The 20,798-nt window shown below is 46.7% G+C and overlaps 1 pseudogene; it reads right to left on the bottom strand.

Annotated features, from left to right (window-relative positions):
• Positions 1–9,457: 9,457 nt before the first annotated feature.
• Positions 9,458–10,274, bottom strand: LOC113453648 (neuroligin-2 pseudogene; annotated as a pseudogene).
• Positions 10,275–20,798: the final 10,524 nt, after the last annotated feature.

The following is a 20,798-nucleotide window of genomic DNA, read 5'->3' as shown; positions in this document are numbered from 1 at the left end:
ACGCTCAGCTCCCAAGATTTTTTCCAGGTACCCCTCACAAGTAGTGGAAACTTCAATTCGCTCCGCTGTCATTGGCCCCTGGGGCTTCTGTATGCATTCCCGCCACTTCCACTGCTTCCCAAGGTCACCCAGAAACTGCTAGACGAGAGGGCGGAGCTGCTTCTAGTAGTTCCTTACTGGCCCAGATGGCCGTGGTTTGCAGACCTCCGCAGTTTATCCATATCAACACCATGGAGAATTCCACCAGACAGGGTCTTGCTAACCCAGGGACCCCTTCAACATCCGGACCCTCAATGGTTGCACCTGACCGTCTGGAGGTTGAGCAGAGTCGTCTGAAGAGCGAAAAGTTTTCCAACAGAGTTATAGCCACCATCCAAGCTGCCAGACACCCCTCAACAACTCGCATTTACAATGCCACATGGTCCAGTTTCTGCAAATGGTGTACCAAGTCTCGAATTGATCCCATCTCTCCACCCGTGGCTCAAATCTTAGAGTTCTTGCAAGAGGGACTTGACAAGGGATTATCACCTAATACGTTGAAAAGACAGGTGGCGGCCTTGGCGTCAGTTCTCACTTGTGAAGGTCTACTATCTCTCCCATCATCCACGCATACGGAGTTTCCTTCGAGGAGCCACAAATTTACACCCTCCAGCGGTACACCGTTATCCCACCTGGGACCTTAACAAGGTCCTTGTCACACTCACTCAGGGCCCTTTTGAACCCTTGAAATCGTCAAGTCTCCAATTTCTGACGTATAAAGTAGTTTTCCTTGTAGCGATCACTTCTGCTCATCGTATTTCGGAACTTGCAGCTTTGTCTATCAGATAAGATCTTTGTGTTTTCCGTTCTGACCAGGTGGTCCTTCGTCCTGATCCTACATTTATTCCCAAAATTAACTCGGTTTTTCATAGGGCACAAGAGCTGATACTTCCTAAATTTTGTCCCAGACCATCCCAAGGGCTGGAACTACAATGGCATAGGCTTGATGTGAGGCGAGCATTGCGAATATATATTAACCGCACAGCGACTTTCAGAAAAACAGAAGCCTTATTTGTGTCGTTTCAGCCCAACACTCAGGGATGCAAGGTCTCACCTTCTACAATAGGCCGTTGGCTATGGGCCGTGATAGCGAAAACGTATCAGACTCAATCACTGCAGGTGCCCAGGGGCATAACAGCTCATTCAACAAGGAGCGCTGCAACATCGGCAGCGTGGGCCACACAGGCACCAATAACTGAAATTTGTCGAGCCACAACCTGGACCTCTCCATCGCCATTCATTAAGCATTATAAAATAGATGTGTTTGCATCCACTGAGGCCTCCTTTGGCAGAAGAGTTCTGCAACAGGTCCACAGGGACCAGGACAGGCCAAGCTTTGGTATGTCCCACTACTGGATGCTCTGAACAGCTCATGGGAGAAAGGGCATTGGTACTTACCTGACATGCCCATTCTCTTTGAGCTGTGAAGAGCATCCAGCCCCACCCTTTTTCTGTCTGGTGGGGTCCTGTTTTGGCCAACGAATTGTTAGGGCATTGAGGACGAGGGCATTTATTTCTCTTGTCTTCACCAAAACTGGGGAACGCTGGGGAGGAGTCCCGTGGAGGAGGAGGAGCGTTCCACAAATTAAGCCCAGCCTAGACATGCAGAGACTGAAGCACCTCCCACTACTGGATGCTCTGAACAGCTCAAAGAGAACGGGCGTGTCAGGTAAGTACCAACGCCCTATCTCATCTCGGTACGTAATAGCAGTCAGGCTACCTCTGATGAGCACATGGAGGGCTGTGTGGCCCCCTAAAGAAATGCCACCCCACACCATTACTGACCCACTGCCAAACCGGTCATGCTGGAGGATGTTGCAGGCAGCAGAATGTTCTCCACGGCGTCTCCAGACCCTGTCACGTCTGTCACATGTGCTCAGTGTGAACCTGCTTTCATCTGTAAAGAGCACAGGGCGCCAATGGAGAATTTGCCAGTCTTGGTGTTCTCTGGCAAATGCCAAATGTCCTGCACGGTGTTGGGCTGTAAGCACAACCCCCACGTGTGGACGTCGGGCCCTAATACCACCCTCATGGAGTCTGTTTCTGACCGTTTGAGCAGCCACATGCACATTTGTGGCCCGCTGGAGGTCATTTTGCAGGGCTCTGGCAGGGCTCCTCCTGTCCCTCCTTGCACAAAGGCGGAGGCAGCGGTCCTGAGGCTGGGTTGTTGCCCTCCTACGGCTGCCTCCACATCTCCTGATGGCCTGTCTCCTGGTAGCGCCTCCATGCTCTGGACACTATGCTGACAGACACAGCAAACCTTCTTGCCACAGCTTGCATTGATGTGCCATCCTGGATGAGCTGCACTACCTGAGCCACTTGTGTGGGTTGTAGACTCCGTCTCATGCTACCACTAGAGTGAAAGCACCACCAGCATTCAAAAGTGACCAAACCATCAGCCAGAAAGCATAGGAACTGAGAAGTGGTCTGTGGTCACCACCTGCAGAACCACTTCTTTATTGGGGATGTCTTGCTAACTGTCTATGCTTTCTACCTGTTGTCTATTCCATTTGTACAACAGGATGTGAAATTGATTGTCAATCAGTGTTGCTACCTAAGTGGACAGTTTGATTTCACAGAAGTGTGATTGACTTGGAGTTACATTGTGTTGTTTAAGTGTTCCCTTTATTTTTTTGAGCAGTGTATAAAAGAAGATATTGTAAAGGCCAGCTGATGCGCTGCCTGGCTCAAGACCCTCCTGAGTTCCCACACGGGCGGGCGTGTCCCCCGAAGCCCCTTCCCCCTTGGGGAGAGACCAAAGCAGCCCACCTCTCCCCACCCCCAAAAGCGCCCAGCTGATGCGCTGCGCAGCCTCTCCATCCTCCACCAGCTCCCCACCTTCCTGGTCCGCGCGACCCTCGTGGCTTCCCAAGCCCCCTCCCCAAATGCCGCTCCCTCTTTCTCCTCTGCAAGAGAGCGGGCAGAGATGACGTCCTTCCCTCCCCGTTCGCCGACCGCCCCTCCCCTCTCCGACCCGGAGCGCGCATGTCGCTCGCTGCCTCCCCTTTTCCTGCGACTGGCGCAGCCTGGCTATTTTTAGCAGGCGAGGAGGCTGAGGGTGGGGGCCTCCCCGCCGCCCTTTCCCGCATCGCTGCGGCTCCCTTCTCCTGCCTCCCCCCGCCTCCCACGCACCCGCGCGCGTCCGAGCTTTGGAACCGCGCAAAAAACAGAAAAACTAACTCTGGTGCAATTCCGCCCGCTTGGATGGAGTTGCCCCCATTGCACGAGTGGAGAGAAAATTAGGACAACCCCTCCCCCGCGGGAAGAAGCGGGGGTGTGGGGGGTCACGGGTGGGCAAGGAGGGACCGCGCAGCCTGGGGGTTTCACAGGATGGGGCGCATTAGCTCCGCCAAAGCCGTTTAGTCCAGCCAAGCCGGGGTTTACGCGAAGCCGTGGCATAATCGCTTGGGGTTCACCCCCTTCCCCCATAAAGGAGTGTGACGTCGTGTGGGATACATAAAGTGAGTTGGAAGGTACCTTGGAGGTCATCTAGTCCAACCCCCCATTACCCCCGTTTCTGGGGGTCTGTTCTCCCCCTTTTTTTCACCCTCCCCCATAAAGGAGTCTGACGTCGTGTGGGATAGACAGATTAGATAGATTAACAGAGTTGGAAGGGACCTTGGAGGTCATCTAGTCCAACCCTCCCCATTAGACCCTCTCTTTCTGGGGTGGAGTGGTCTGTTCTGTCCCCCTTTTCCCACCCACCCACCCCCAACCCTGCCGGGGTCGGGGGAGGAGAAAAAAAGCCGATTCAACAATTAAATCTTTTTTTAATATTTACAATATCATTTTCCATTTCTTGCAAGGGTTTTTTTTGTTTAAAAATGTGTACAGCGTCTCAGCTCCAGCCCAGCCTCCCCCTCCCCACCGGCCCCCTCTTGGGAGGGAGGGAGGGTGTGTGTGTGCAAACGACCCCCCACTTACTCCCCCGCCCCCACAAATACGTACCGGAACTTGCTCCATCCAGCCATCATCCAGGTCATAACAAACCAAACCGAAGATAAAGCAGCACCCTCCATTTTTCAATCGGTTGCTCGATTCAAATCCCAGCAGCTGGAGAGGGAGAAGCCACCAACCCCCACTTCACCGGGCTGGGAGGGGGCTACAAAAGTCTTAAAGTTTGGGGGGGTGCGGAGGCTCTGTTGAAAAAAAGGGGAGGGGGAGATTTTGCAAGATTGTTCTTCAAAGTCAGGTGCAGGTTGATTGAAAAAAATTGATCCCCTCCAAGTCTCATAAAAATAGATTTTTTTTCTTTCCATGGGGAAGGAGGAGAGGGGTGCCCAGCCATCATGCCCAGAATGAAAAATGTCCACAGCAGACAAGGGAGGAGTGGAGGGGGGGATGTGGGAGCCCCTCCCTCACCTTTCCACAAGAGGCACCTCCTGACCCAGGTCATCCATCCGCTCCCTTTGACCCCCCAGGGTGGGCTGAGGAGGGGGTGGGGGGAGCAGACCTCCCGTCCTCTTTCTGGAAGAGACCCCCTAAGGCGGGCTGGGGAGAGGGCACCACTGGTCAGGAGGGAGAAAGTCTAATGGGGGTGGGTTGGACTAGATGACCTCCCAGGTCCCTCCTTGGAAAATATTCTGGGAAGCCACTTCCGAAGGAGAGGAGGGGCCACGAAATTTGGCTCGAGATGGAGAGCAGAAAGACTGCAACCCCCCTCCTCGCCCCCACAGGAGCCGTGGGTGGGTCTCCCCTCCCAAGGAAGCCAGTGGGGTGGACATCCCAGCCAAGGTGTGAGTGGATTCCAAAGGGATCCCTTGTAATGGCTGCTCTGACCCAACTTGTGGGTGCTTCTAATGGCGGAGGGAGACGAGGGGGCAACCAGGGGGAGGGGCATGAGTGTAGAGGAGGTGTGTGTGTGTGTATATATATATGTGTGTGTGTGTGTGTGTGTGTGTGTGTGTGTGTAAGAGAGAGAGATTGAGAGATGGTCAAAGTGCCCCAGGGCGAAGGAGGTTAGGATAGCATTCCTCCCCCTGGCACCTTTCCAGCCATAGCCAAGACCCACAATCATCCAAACAAGCTGTAGCAAAAAGGACCCCTCCTCCGTCTACCACGCTGCCCCCCCCCCACACACTGCTGCTGGGTTAGGCATAAAAATGTTTGCTTTTTAGGTCTTTTGCTCTTTTTTTGTTTTGTTACAAAATAATTGTTTTCCTTTTTTAAAAAAACAAACTGGAATATGTATATTTATTCATAATAAAGTCTCATTTTCTTTTCTTTTCTTTTTTAAAAGGAAACCAACCAAAGAGGTGCCCCCAAATGGCTTAGAACGAAACTATCCCCCTCCAACTCTTCCTGTCACCCCCCCAATCTTTGCTTACCTTCCTCCCATTTTTCCTTCCTTCCTTCCTTCCTTCTGTCCTTCCTTCCTCTTTTCCTCCCTCCTTCCCATTTTCCTTCCTTCCCTTCCTCCCGTTTTCCCTCCTTCCTTGCCTTCTGTCCTTCCTTCTTTCCCTCCCTCCTTTCCTTCCTCACACTTTTTCTTCCTTTCCTTCTGTCCTTCCTTCATTTCCTTCCTCCCTTCTTTTCCTTCCTTCCTTTCCCTCTTCCTTTCGTTCCTTTTCTTCCTTCCTTCCTTCCTTCTGGATGACAGCAAACAAAAGAGGAAGGGATCCTCCAAGAAAGCAGAGACAAAGAGGCAACAGATGGAAAATGGAGGGAAAAAAAAATCAGAGAAAGGAGGATGGTTTGGCCTCTTCACGAGGCTCTGGGAGAGAACACACACTGAATTAAAGGAAGGAATGTCTTCCAGGCGGTCCTCAACTTAATGACCGTTCATTTAGTGACTGTCCAAAGTTACAGTGACACCGAATGTTACTTATGAACATTTTTCACACTTAACGACCGTTGCAGCCTTCCATTTGCGTGATCAAAAGTCGGGAGGTTTTGGCGACTTGACTCATATTTATGATGGTGGCAGAGTCCCAATTCACTGTTTTAGGAAACAACTGTCATGATTTGCTTAAGGACCGGGGCAAGGAAGGTCGTAAAATGGGGCAAAAACTCACCCGAAGCATGTCTCGCTTTAGCAACACAAATGTTGGGACTCCACGGAAAGTCCAAGAATACAGGTGGACCTCGGCTTATGACAGCAAGTGAGCCCACACAAGCCCTGCTGCTGAGTGAGAACGTTGTTAAGCGAGCTGTGCCCTGCTTTACGACCACCCTTGCCATGCTCTCTTAAGCGAAGCCCTGCGGTGGTTTAGGGGTGAGGAAGACCATTGTTAAGCGAAGCCACCTGGCCTGTGGAGTTTGCTCGTCTGGCGGTTGCAAAGAAGGGGACTTTATGGGGCCTTGGGGAAGGGGCATTGCGCCTGTCGTAAACATGACTCGCTTGCCAAGCCTCTGAATTTTGATCGCAAGACCACGGGGGTGCTCCCAACAGTCGAAAGTGTGAAAAATACGTGCCGGTCGGCCACGTATGAAAGAAAGAAAAATAAAAGAAAGAAAAAGGGGGAAGGGAAGGGAGGAAGGAAAGAAAAGAAAGTGACAGAGAATGGAGGGAGGGAAGGAGGTTGGATGGAAGGGGGAGAAAGAAAGAAAGGGAGGGGAGGAAGGTAGCGAAATTGAAGGAAAAAAGGAAAGAAAGTGACAGAGAAGGAAGGAAGTATAGAAGGGAAAGAGAAAGGAAAGAAGGAAGAAATGGAGGATGGGAAGAAGGAAGGAAAGGAAGGAAGGAGGGAGGGATGGAGGGAGAGAAAATAAAGAAAAAGGGAAGGAGGAAGGAAGGAAAGAAAAGAAAGTGACATAGAACGGAGGGAGGGAGGTTGGATGGAAGGGGGAGAGAAAAGAAAGGGAGAGGGAGGAAGGAACAGAAAGGAAGGAAAAGAAAGTGACAGAAGGAAGGGAAAGAAAGAAAGGAAGAGACAGAGGGGATGGGAAAAAGGAAGGAAGGAAAGAAAAAGGAAGAAAGCGAAAGAAGGAAGGAAAGGAGGGAGGAGAGAAAGAAAAAGAAAGGGAGGGGAAGGGAGGGAGGAAGAAAGAGGAAGGAAGAAAGGAAAAGAAAATGACAGGGAGGGAAGGAAGGATGAAAGAAAGAAAGGAAGAAAAAGTGTGGATGGGAGGAAGGAAGGAAAAGAGGGAGGGAGAGAAAGAAGAAAAAAGAAAGGGAAGGGAAGGGAAAGGAAGGAAAAGAAAGTGTCAGAGTAGGAAGGATGGAAGGGAAAAAGAAAGAAAAAGAAAGGGAAGGTGGGAAGAAGGAAGGAAAGAAGAAGGAAGGAAGGATGGAAGGGAAAGAAAGGAAAGTAAGAAAAAGAAAGACAGAGGATGGGAAGAAGGAAGGAAGGAAAAAGAAAGGGAGAGCAAGAAAGAAAAAGAGAAAGGGAGGGAAAGGGAGGAAGGGAAAGAAAGTGTCAGAGAAGGAAGGATGGAAGGGAGAAAGAAAAAAAGCAGGGAAGGTGGGAAGAAGGAAGGAAAGAAAAAGGAAGGGAAAGAGCGAAAGAAGGAAGAAATAAAAAGAAGGAAGGGAGGAAGGAAGGAAGGAAAGAGCGAAAAAAGAAATAAAAGAAGGGAGAGAGCGAAAGAAGGAAGAAATAAAAGGAAGGGAGGAAGGGAGAGAGCGAAAGAAGGAAGAAATAAAAAGGAAGGGAGGAAGGGAGAGAGCGAAAGAAGGAAGAAATAAAAAGGAAGGAAGGAAGGAAGGGAGCGAAAGAACGAAGAAATAGGAAGGAAGGAAGGGAGTGAAAGAAGGAAGGAAGAAATAGAAGGGAGGAAGGAAGGGAGAGAGCGAAAGAAGGAAGAAATAAGGAATGGAGGAAGGCGAAAGAAGGAAGAAATAAAAAGAAGGAAGGAAGGAAGGAAGGGAGAGAGCAAAAGAAGAAAGGTAGAAATAGAAAGAAGGAAGGGAGGAAGGGAGAGTGAAAGAAGGAAGAAAGGAAGAAATAAAAAGGATGGATGGAGAGATGGATGGAAGGAAGGAAGCTACAGACAGGGAGACACCCAGTACTCAAACCCCTCCCCATTTCATCTTGGGGCTTCTTCCTGCCCAGACAGGAGGTGGGGGGTCAGCTGTCCACCATAGAGTCTGGGGTGGGGGAGATACTTTCCCTTGGGAAAGCCGCTTTCCTGTTTGGTGGGAGGCCCACCGGTGACCCGCCTTCGTCCTCTCCAGGCCCCAGGTGCCCTCAATAGACCCCCCCCCATCAGATGGAGGGCTAGGGGGCGGTCTCAGATGGCCTAAGCCACATGCTCCCCACCCAGGACTGGTGTGGAGAATGATGCCCCCAAAATATTGAGAACGCCCCTTGCTGCCCCAGAGGTGATCCCCCAACCCTCCTCCCCAGATTGTGGCCCCAGTCCTTGGGCCATGCCCCGTTGGGACCTGGAACTGGGCCACCATGCCAGTGGCAGGTGGGTGGGCTCGCATACACGGCTCTGTTGGCGCAAAGCGGCGCTGGCCATTGGCGCAGGAACGCTTCCTGATGCACCCCAGAACCCTAGCCCCCAAGACTGGTTGCAAAGCTGGGATCCACTTCTCAAAAACTATGCGGAAACTTTGGCTGAGCCCCCGATGTCCTCCACAGGATGGAGAAGAGCAACCAGTACTCTCCAGTGGGAACTGGTGCCGGATGTGTGGATCGAGACGACTATGAAGATGGTCATGGAAATGGGGGCAGATCCTTCCTTCTTTCCTTCCTTCCCTTCTTCCTTTTTTCTTTCCTTCTTTCCTTCTTTCCCTTCCTTTCTTCCTTTCCCTTCCCTTCCCTTCCCTTCCTTCCTTCCTTCCCTTTCCTTTCTCCCTCCCTCCCTCTATACTTCGCTAACTGCCATTTCAAGTTAGCTTACCCAGCGCCAAACCGCTTCCTCCACCTTGATTCTTCTCCGGGGGTCTCCCCAAGGAAATGGCGGCACCTCCCTCTTTGCCAAGTGGGGGAAGGCCTCTCAAACTTCCCACACACTCCCCCAGCACGTCCTCTCTCTTGGACCCTCCCCACAACCACCGGAGCCTCCAAACAGCCTCCAAATCCCGCTTTCCTGATGTTGCTATACGCACGAGTGGAAGGACGCCATTCTTGCCCCCTCCGTCCTGTCCCCCCTGTAACTTCACGCCTTGGACTCCTCCTCGGAAAGGTGGCGGGCCACACAGGGTGGGCTTCCAGGCCATGCTACGTCGTCACGCCATACCACGTCACGCCACGTCATGCCACGCCATGTCCTTGCGCTGTGATGCCCCCCCTGGATATGGGCGATAGACTGCCGATCCCCACCAGGCTTTCCCCTCCCTCCTTTTGGTTGCCGTTACTCCCTACAGTGTGATATCAAAGGCCTTAGTACGGGCCATGGGGCGGGAAGAAGGGCCTCCCCCTGGGGAGGGGGTGGGTGAGTGGGGCAGGTTGGCAAGAAGATGCCCCGTGTCCCATCCCCCCCTCCCCTCCTCCCTCCAACCAGGGGTCTTTGGGCACCGGAGGAACGACTATACACGGGTGGTGGAGTGAGGGTGCGGGAGGGTGTTGTGTCTGGTGGGGAAAGTGTTGAATGGGTGCAAGGCCTGCATACTGCTGATGGTGCTGGGAATCATGGTGATGGTGTTGGGCGTCATCAGGGGCACATCGTTGGGCGCCCGGCGCAGGGCCAGGGTGTAGTCGGGAGGGCAGGCGGGCCGTAGGATTTCATGCGCTCGCAAGGGCTCGAGGTCGTGCACGTCATGCTCCAAGTGTTTGATCTGCAGCGACATGATCTCTTCCTCCTGGCTGCCGTGCATAAGGTCATTGGCGGCGCTGCGCTGCGGGCTGAGACGCCGCCCACTCCGCAGCTCGTGCCGCTTGTCCCGCTTGTAGTAGAGGGCGGCGAAGGCCAGGATGTTGAGGAAGAGCAAGGAGGCACCCACCGCCACCGTCACGCTCAGTTCGGTGGAGTAGTCCCGCGTGTCCCCTGGGAAGGGCACGTAGCGGGGCGGGTGCCCTCCATCGTCATCGTCCGGTGGCAGGGTGGCAACGGGCTGGCGTGTTGTGCTGGGGCCCAGCCGGGTGCTGGGCCAGCGTGTGGCGTACGGGGCCACCCGGGTGGTGGTGGAGGTGTAAGGGGGCTCGTGGAGGTTGTGGAGGTGGGGCACCAGTTCCAACCAGAAGGCTACCTTGTTGGCCCGGTAGTTGTCCCGGACGCGGGGTTTCAAGCCGATGTGCAGGTACTGCTTGTCCTTGGTGTTGAACTTGGTCCACACCACCTCCTCGAAGCGGTTGGGCTTGGTGTGGATGAACTTGGTGTCTTGCGGCACGGGATGGTTGGGGTCCCTGTGGGGCAGGGGACGGACAGGCGCAGGAGAGAGAAAAAACAATGGGTGGAAATTTGTCAAGGGCAGAGAAGCAACCTAAGACTAAGGAGGAAAAATTTCCTAACGGTTAGAACAATTCACCGGTGGAACTGCTTGCCACCAGAAAGTGGAGGCTTTGAAAGAGACTGGGCAGCCCTTTGTCCGGGATGGCTTAGTGCAGGGGTGTCAAACCACCCAACTCAGAGACCCCCCCAAGGACACCACAGTCCTCCTCCTCTTCCTCTCTGCGAACCCCCTTCCCTCCTAGCACTGATGATGTTCCCTAGTTGGGTCACGAAACGTCTGCAAGGAAACCACCCAACTCAGAGAGCACCGAGGGCCTCACAGTTTGCCTCTTCCTCCTCCTCCTCTTCTCCTCCTTTCTTCCTCTTCTTTTTCTTCCTCCATCTATCTTTCTTTCTTTCTTTCTTTCTTTCTTTCTTTCTTTCTTTCTTTCTTTCTTTCTTTCTTTCTTTCTTTCTTTCTCTTTCTTTCTTTCTTTCTTTCTCTCTCTCTCTCTCTCTCTCTCTCCCCTCCCTCCCTCCCTCCTCCTCTCCCTTCCTTCCTTTCTCCCAAAGTGCTTTTTCCAGAGGTCACTGGACGTTCTGGTTTTTCTTCGAAGGCCTTTGTTTTAGAGAGCCATTGAGGCCACTGGGAGGTTTGTCTGATGTCCTCAGGGTCACCAGCATGGTGCAAACGGTTGCGGAGTCCACAACGCGGCTCCTTGCAGCGGTTCCAAGAAGGCTCCAAACATCCATTTGCAATGCTCAGGTGACCCTGAGGACACAGACAAACCTCCAGGTGGCCTCAACGGCTCTCTAAAAAAGAATGCAAATGGCCAGCTGTCTGCAAGGGGTATAAATCCTTCCCTTCCCCATCACCCTGCAGTCGGAGCTGAAGAAGCTTCTGGGATGAGAAGTGAAAGGTCTTCGAAAGAAAAAAACCAGAAAGTCCAGTTGCCTCCTAAAACAAGCACCTTTGAGAGAGAGAGAGAGAGAGAGAGAGAGAAAGGAAGGAAGGAAGGAAGGAAGAAAAAGAAAAAAAGAAAGAAAAATGAAAGAATGAGAGAAAGAAGGAAGGAAGGAAGCAAGGAAGGAAGGAAGGAAGGAAGAGAAAAAGAAAGAAAAAGAAAAAGAAAAAAAGAAAAAGAAGAAAGAAAGAAAGAAAGAAAGAGAAATGAATGAATGCATTTTAGAAAGAAAGAATTTTAGAATCAGAGAAGGGGAAGGGACCTGGGAGGTCTCCGAGTCCAACACCCTGCTCAAGCAGGAGACCCTATATAAAGAAAGAAAGAAAGAAAGAAAGAAAGAAAGAAAGAAAGAAAGAAAGAAAGAAAGAAAGAAAGAAAGAGAAAGAAAGAAAGAAAGACCACAAGTCTATAAAGATTTTCAGTCATCCAGGTCAGGATTTAGATTGCTTACAGACAAGTTGGTCATTTGCATCCTTTTTAAAGGGTCATTGAGACCACCTGGAGGTTTATCTTCGCCCTCCCTCCAACTTCCAAGTGGCCTCAACGACTCTCTAAAAAAGGACGCAAATGACCAGCTGCCTGCAAGGAATCTGAATCCTTCCCTTCCCCACCACCCAGTCAGAGCTGAAGAAGCTTCTCAGATTTCCAAGTGGCCTCAACAACTCTCTAAAAAGAGATCGAGATGGACGTTAAATAATACTATTTTAAAGGAGAAGGACTTTACACAATGGTTCGAGAAAGAACTGGCCTTTTTCTTTAAAGAAAATAGAAAAGAAGATACTTCAATGCAGAATGTTTGGGACACAATGAAGGCATATGCGAGAGGCTTGATAATAGACTACATTAGAAAAAAGAATATTAGGAAAAGGCAAGCCACCAAAGCCTTGGAGGATGAGTATAAAAGACTTGAAAAAGAACTACAGAAAATGCCACAGAAAAAAGATATCAAACTGAAACTGGACATAACTAAACATAAAATGGACTTATTAGAGAAAGAAGAACTGGCACAGAAAATTAGGAATGCTAAACAGAATTACTTTGAAGATGCAAATAAGCCAGGTAGATGGTTAGCATATAAGCTGAGAAAGGAGAAAGAGTCGAGGAAAATATCGCAGCTAATAGATGACCAAGGTCAAGTTTGTTGTGGCAACAAAGAGAAAAAAGAAATTATTCGAGATTTCTATGGACAACTATACAAGAAAGAGAATGTTGATGAGGAGAAAGTTAAACAGTACTTGCAGAATGCAAACTTACCTAAGATATCTAAAGAGACTGGAGAAATGTTAGAAAGTAATATAACAATGATGGAATTAAGCCAAGCACTTAAGAAACAAAATAATGGGAAAGCACCAGGTCCAGATGGGCTGCCTGCAGAATTTTATAAAATATTACAAGAATCATTGAGCATTCCACTGTTAGAAGTTATGAATGAAGCGATGTCAAAGAAGACGATACCTAAAACATGGTCAGAGGCCTATATTACACTTATTCCAAAAGAGGAGGCTGATTCACTGCAAATTAAGAACTATAGACCAATTTCTTTATTAAATGCAGACTATAAAATTTTTGCTTCGATATTAGCAGAAAGACTTAAAAAATATTTGAATAATTTTATTCATCCAGATCAAAATGGATTTCTGCCAAAGAGACAAATTAGAGACAATATGAGAGTAATTTTGGACACTTTGGAATATTATGAGGCGCATCCTGAAAAGCAAATGGCTCTGATATTCTTAGATGCCCAAAAGGCATTTGACAATGTGAATTGGAGATTTATGTTACTCTTATTGGAACAGATGGGTTTTGCTAGAAGATTTATCCAAGCAATAGAAGCAATTTACCATGAGCAAACAGCAAAGGTAATGATAGAGGGAGAATTTACAGACTCTATTAACATAAGAAAAGGCACAAGACAAGGGTGTCCCATTTCTCCCTTGCTATTTGTATTGACTCTGGAAGTGTTGAATAGAAATATTAGAGAAGATAAAACTATAAAAGGAATGAAAATTAAAATGGAAGAATTTAAATTACAAGCCTTTGCGTATGACTTAGTCTTTATTTTGGAAGATGTGGTAATATATCCATCATATTCTGCAAGTTCTTGTACAGCTTTGTAAGATCTGGGGGTATCACAAACGCTCCTCATGAGGGCAGTAGTGTCTTTATGATGAGAGTTTGATCCTGTTATCTGCAAAGCTCAGAGGCCAGGAATGTGTGTGGGAGTTCACAGTATCTATCCGAGCCATGGGACCTTTGGTGCCCTGCTTTCTCACGGGAAATTTATCACCTTCGCCAAGGCCTAGCTAGATAATGTTGCTGAGCTAATGTTGAAGTCATTGTTTTGATTTTGTATTTGCATTTTCTTAATAAATACTGCTACCCGGGGGCTCTCGGGGCTGGCAGTTGCTCAGACGTCTTCTCTGCGTCTCCCGTCATTTTTTCAATTGCCAGTCCACCACAAGTGGTGACCCCGACGTGATAGTTTGGAAGGCTATACGTTTTGGCGTGATAGCTTGAAAGCTATACGTTTCCCGCATCCTATACTCATCGTCGCGGACGTCGACTGGGCCCTCATCTTCTTCGCTGGACGGAGACAGATTCTTTTCGTGAGTATGGGGAAGGTCTCTCGAAAGCTCAGACAAAGCACCTTAGAGAAATGAGAGAGATCGCTGGGAATAGTTTTAAGTTTGGAGTTCATAGTAGAGGACATGAAGTAGGAAAGAAAGAAATTGAGGATTTATTACAGTATGTTTGGAAACATATTCCGTGTTATCCAGAGGGAGGTAGTATTAAAGTAGAGCGCTGGAGAAAGATAGGAAATTTTTGCACGAGGAGCCTCGTGCCCCTTCTTCAATTTTGTTAACCTGGAGGGTGGTTATGGATGCATTAGCTACGCATGAACAACCGCTCCTATCACCCCCGAAGAAGGTTTGCCGCCTTACAATGCGGTACGTATGTTGCCACCGACAGCACCTCCAGATAAATCCAGAGGGCTGTCAGGCACTGAAAATACTTTGTCAGAAGAGAAGAGTTTGCCTTTAAGAGTTCAAGTAGATGCAGTTACTGCAGCTATTCAAGAAGCAACAAATAGAGGGGAATTATCAGGAGATGATTTGGTAGATTTTGGAGTGGAGATTCAACTTAATCCAGTAGAAATTGGTGTAGATGCTGCTTTAAATCCACAGAGAATATGGAAGCCTCTGCCTCTTAAGATTTTAAAGGAAGTTAAGCAAGCAGCAAAGAGTATGGTGTTAGATCGCCATACACTCAGGCATTGTTAGAAGCAGTTGGCTATGGAAATAAAATGATTCCAGCTGACTGGAGAGCTCTATTTAATATGATTCTAACTCCAGCTCAATATTTGGTGTTAGATCAGAAATGGAGACAGCTGGCAGTTCAAAGGGGAACAGCAAATGTTACTCCAGATCAGCTTTATGGATCTGGTAATTTTACAACAGTGGAATTACAGCGAGATGGAATGCCTGAGGAGGGGTTCATTCTTCTCCCACAGTTAATTTTTCAAGCCGTACGGACTCTCCCTGACGGCGAAGGTGGTGAGAAGACCTTTACTAACATCAAACAAGGAAACAATGAACCCTATGAAAATTTCATTAGCAGATTGAAAGTGGCTATTGAAAGGCAAATTGACAATCAATTTGCCCGGAATGAATGCTTTTGAAGTTAGCAGTAGAGCAGGCAAATGCAGATTGTAAAAAATTCTAAATCCGCTTATTGCGAGTGGAGAGAGAGAGATAGCGGATTTGATAAACGCATGTAGAAAGGTGGGGAGTCAGACTTTTAATATGGAGACTTTAGCTCTGGCTCTCCAGGCAGGAAATAACAAAGGCACTTGTTTCAATTGCGGGAAGCCTGGACATTTTAAAGCGCAATGTCGGGCTCCTGGGGGGTCAAAGTCAGCAAAAAGAGATTATTGGGACAGGGTGCTCGTCCTAAATCAGTGTGCCCGAAATGTAAGAAAGGATACCATTGGGCAAATCAGTGCAGACTTCATTCTGAGGGAAAAACTAGGAAGCAGGGATCGGGCATTCTCCTACTCTAAAGAGTGAAGTAATGTCCGAAGGGTTGGAGCCACCAGAAAGAGGTAGGGATCAAATATGGTCACCAGCTACAAAAGGTTCAGCAGGAATTGATCTTCCATTAGCTGAGGATTTGGAATTAGGATATCCACATGTAGTTTGTTTAGGTCAACAGATTTCTATGGACCGTTGCCTCTGGCTTCTGTGGGTCTTCTTCTTCCTAGATCATCAGCTCATAAGCGTAAATTGTTTGTGGTTCCAGGGTTATTGATTCGGATTATGAGGGTCAGATCAAAATTCAAGTTCATTCACCTGTTCCTCAATCTTTGAAAAAAAGGGGATTGTTTTGCACAGCTTTTAGTTTTGCCATATCTGTCTTTGGAGGAGTCAGATAGAATTCGCCAGGGTGGATTTGGATCTACAGATATGTTTAGTGAGTCTAGTGTGTTTTCCATCATGCAAAATGTCAAGGCTGATCAGAAAAACCAAAATTAATTCTTTTGGTTGAAGGCAGACAGTTTATTGGATTGCTGGACACTGGAGCAGATGTTTCGGTGATTAGCGAAAGTGAGTGGCCTAGGGAGTGGCCGACAGATCCTACACCGTCTGTTCGAGGAGTCGGAGGACTTCAAGACGCACGGGTTAGTAGGAGGATTCTTTCTGCCAAAACAAAGCAGGGAAGTGCTATTGCACATTTCCAACCGATTGTTTTGCGCCTTCACGTTAACTTGTGGGGCAGAGATTTGATGCAACAGTTTGATACAACAGTTGTCATTCATGATGACTGAACACCCACCTGTGGAGTTATTAAAATTACAGTTACTCCAGCAGGAGCCAGTGTGGATAGATCAATGGCCTTTGACTAGTGAGAAATTAGTTCATTTACATGAATTGGTTCAACAACAATTGAAAAAGGGACATATAGTGCCTACCACTAGTCCTTATAATTCTCCAGTCTTTGTTATCAAGAAGAAATCTGGGAAATTCAGATTTCTTCATGATTTGAGAGGGATAAATTCAATTTTAAAGCCAATGGGCCCACTGCAGTATGGGACACCTAATCCTAATTTAATACCTGATGGATGGAATATAAGAGTGTTAGATTTGCAAGATGCTTTCTTTTCCATTCCTCTGCACCCTGAAGATGTAGATTTGTTTGCTTTTACTATCTTGAGTATAAATCAGGGGCAGCCCGCTAAGCGATATGCATGGACTGTCCTTCCACAGGGATGTTAAATAGTCCTACCATGTGTCAAATGTTTGTAGATTGGGTTTTGCAACCTTCCGGAATAAATTCCCGGATTGGAAGGTTTATCATTACATGGATGATATTTTGATAGCTGCTAATATTTCTGATGCTGCAATGGATTCTGCTGTCCTTCTTTTAACTGCTATGCTGAAGGAGAAAGGGCTGATAGTCAGCCCTGAGAAATTGCAAAAGGAATATCCTTTTGCCTATCTAGGTCATAAATTATTCTTGAGTCACATTACACCTCTGAAGTTGGAATTTGTTCTTCCTGATCCTTTAACTTTGGTAGGTCTACAACAATTTTTGGGTCATATAAATTGGATCAGACCGTATTTGGGTTTAACTACTCTTCAATTAAGTCCTTTGTTTCAAGCTTTGGCTAGTGCTAAGCAAGCATCTGACATTATAACCCTGAATAAAGAACAGAAGGGAATTTTGTCATTAATTGAGCAAGCTTTGAGTCGTAGGTGGACAGATAGATGTTTGCCAGATTGTCCATTATCAGTGATTCTAATCTCAGAACGTAGAGTTACTGCATTGATAGTTCAGGTAAAAGAAAAAACAGCTTTAAGGATTCTGGAATGGATTCATTTGTCTCATACACCATCGAAATCCATAAATTGTATCACACAGAACAACTTGCTGATATTTTTAATCGTGCTCAGCCAGCGCTGCAAGGCTATTGCTGGGATGGAACCAGTAACATGTTATGTTCCTTTTGCTTTAGCCACCTGGGAACAAATGATTTGCAATAGTGAGTTTTTACAAGTTTTGGTAGATTCTTGGCCAGGGAAGTTTTCTTGTCATCCTCCAGCTGATCCTAGGTTATCTTTGTATAAATCAGTTAGAATTAATTTAGTAAAATCTTTTGTAAATCAGCCTATATCAGATGCTCCTACAGTCTTTACTGATGGAGGGAAAGTTTTTGGTGCTTGTGTTTGGAAAGATAAATCTGGAATTTGGCATACAAAAGTGACATCAGAGCAGAAGTCTGCCCAGCAGGCAGAACTTGCTGCTGTAGTTTTGGCTTTTCAAAATTTTCAAAATCAGGATTTTAATCTAATAGTGGATTCTTTGTATGTATATAATTTGTTACCCTTTTGTAGCAGGTTCTTATTTGTCTCCTGGAATATCACCTAATATTCTACGTTTGCTTTTGTTGTTGCAAGAATGTTTGGAGCAGCGTATGAATGTGTGTTTTATTGCTCATATCCGTAGTCATAGTAATTTACCTGAATTTTATCACAAGGCAATGCCAAAGCTGACAGTGCTGTAACTTCAGTTCTCACTGTTCAGCCATGGGACAGCCATAGTTATTTTCATCAAAATGCTAAAGCGCTTGGCACATCAATTCAAACTTACTGCTGCAGAAGCTGCTGCCATAATTCAACAATGTCCAACTTGTTCAAAGCAAGGCACAGTTATTCCTATGGGAGTCAACCCCAGGGGTTGAAACCCTCAATGATTTGGCAAATGGATGTTACTCAGTATCCATCATTTGCACCTTGGAAGTATATACATGTGACTGTGGATACTTATTCAGGATTTCTAATGGCTACTCCTCAAAGAGGTGAAGCGGTTAAACATGTCATCAATCATTGCATTAAGACATTTTCAGTCGCTGGTACGCCTCAAACTTTAAAAACAGACAATGGTGCAGCTTATCGGAGCACAGTCTTTGATCAGTTTTGCAAACAGTGGTCCGTGGAACATAAATTTGGAATTCCATACAATTCCACAGGACAAGCTATTGTGGAGCGTTATAATGGCACGCCAAGAACATGTTAGCTAAATTAAATAAAAAAGGAGGGAAGCTCCTGGGGCTTCCGGCAATTCAAGATCATTTAAATCTTGCTTTGTATACTTTAAATTTTTTAAATTTGTCTGGTAACCCCTCTGCAGCGCGGCCAGCAGGCATTTTTCTTCCCTTCTACAGATGCAGTGAGGCTCTCGAGTGTTGGTGCGCGATTCCTTCCGATCCGGCATGGGTTCCTCGCTGAGCTGATTACGGGGACGTGGTTATGCAGCAGAACATCTTGGTCAAATTCGGGTTCCTGGTCGATGTATCCGCCTGATCATTCACAAGCGCCTTCGCAGGTGCCAGTGAGGGATGTTCCTGATTCTCAGGATGGCGTTCCTGTGGTTCCTGATTCCGTTCCTTGATGTTCCTGATTCTCAGGATGGTGTTTCCGTGGTTCCTGATTCTCTTGATGCCGGCAGTCCAGGCGTGGGCGCTGTGAAAGCTGGGAAAAGATGACTGCTTATCTGAGATTATCAACTTGTATGCAGCAGGTTCCTTTGGGGAATTGGACTAAATTAATCTGCAAACAGCGGCATCTTTTGATTTTTCCAGCATATTGGTCCTGGCATACGCAATGGTCAAGACATTCTTTACTCGGGACCTGATAAGGATATTATATCTTCAGCCTGTGCTACAACTCTGATTCTGTTTAATGTTTCTGTTTCAGACTATGGACAATATTGGTGTCAATTGGAGTTGCCTAAGTTACTTTACACAACTTCTTTTTCCATTCGCCTTATGCCTCCAATGGACTCTAATGCGGAGGCGGAGAGCTGCCATTATCTCAAAAACTAGAGACCTTGGTGATAATTTATGGAAGGAAAATTCCTACATCAAGGACGCCTCGATTGCAGCAAAGAGTTTAAATGTAACTAATTGTTAGCTTTGTATGCATGTACCCACCTTTTTGGAATAGCTATGAACTATAGAGATATTCATATTTTAAATAATTTTACTGTTGCTATGTTTTATGATACTGTTGAGAATATTAAGATGTTAAATGAAGAAGTGTCTGAAATTCGCCAAGTTACTTTTTATAACTTTAGATATAATGTTAGGAGTTTGTGCTTTAATTCATTTACATTGTTGTGTTTTTTATACATAATTATGAGCCTAACATTACAAGAACTGTTCATGATATGGAAGACCATAGCTGAACACGAAGCAGGAAAAGATGGCTTCAATAATAAGTCACTTTGGGCTTTGCTATACGGATTGGCTTCCTTGACAGCTCATGAATTACGTTTATTGTTTCAATTAGTTGTAATACAATTGTTATTACACTTATTATGCTATGCAACTGTATTAATGTATTCCTAATCTATTTCAAATGTGTGCTCAGCCTTAAAATGTACGAAACCAAGTTTGCGAGGGAACTGTGGTCTTTATGCCACTGAAACACCCCCTATCTTTGAATAAATAAAAAGAGGAATGTGGTATTATATCCATCATATTCTGCACAAGTTCTTGTACAGCTTTGTAAGATCTGGGGGGTACTGCTAAACGCTCCTCATGAGGGCAGTAGTGTCTTTATGATGAGAGTTTGATCCTATTATTCTGCAAAAGCTCAGAGGCCAGGAATGCAGTGTGGGAGTCTGCACTATCTATCAGGAGCCATGGGACCTTTGGTGCCCTGCTTTCTCACGGGAAATTTATCACCTTCCGCCAAAGGCCTAGCTAGATAATGTTGCTGAGCTAATGTTGAAGTCATTGTTTTGATTTTTGTATTTGCATTTTCTTTAATAAATACTGCTACCCCGGGGCTCTCGGGGCTGGTGCAGTTGCTCAGACGTCTTCTCTGCGTCTCTGTCATTTTTTCAATTGCCAGTCCACCACAGGAAGATCCTATAGAAACAGCCCTCGAAGCTATTGGAAAAGATAGAGACATATGGTGAGGTGGCTGGTTTGAAAATAAATAAAGATAAAACAAAGATTTTGTCAAAGAAACATGCTACTAAGACAAAGAGAAGAACTTGGCAGATTTGCTGAAAATCCAAGTTACGAACAAGGTTAAGTATCTATGGGGATATATTTGACATCAAGATGTAGTAATATTAAAAGAAAATAATTATATTAAACTTAACACAACAGATAGCACCTAGATTTGAAGAAATGGGAAAATTTACAACTGTCATTAATTAGGGAGGATCTCAACAATCAAGATGAATATCACCCAGAATCCTATTTTGTTTCATAAACAATACCAATTAGGCTTGGAAAATACAACATTTTGAGGATCTAAATAAAATTGTGTTGTTTAGTATATATGGCAAGGTAAGAAAGCGAGGATAAAGCTAAAGCTTTTGCAAGATGCTAGAACTAGAGGGAGGTTTTGGCCTGCCTAATTGGGAGTTGTACTACCAAGCTGCAAATTTGATGTGGGTTAAGGAATGATAACATTAAGGAAGACTAGATTGTTGACACTAGAAGGTCAGTGATTTGTTGTT

The sequence above is a fragment of the Pseudonaja textilis genome, unplaced genomic scaffold (genome assembly GCF_049901715.1).
Source record: "Pseudonaja textilis isolate UNSWEBS1 unplaced genomic scaffold, rPseTex1.2 PTEXCTG67, whole genome shotgun sequence".
Lineage (NCBI taxonomy): Eukaryota > Metazoa > Chordata > Lepidosauria > Squamata > Elapidae > Pseudonaja > Pseudonaja textilis.
Note: the sequence above shows the minus strand (reverse complement) of the source record. Positions and strands in the feature narration are given on the sequence as shown.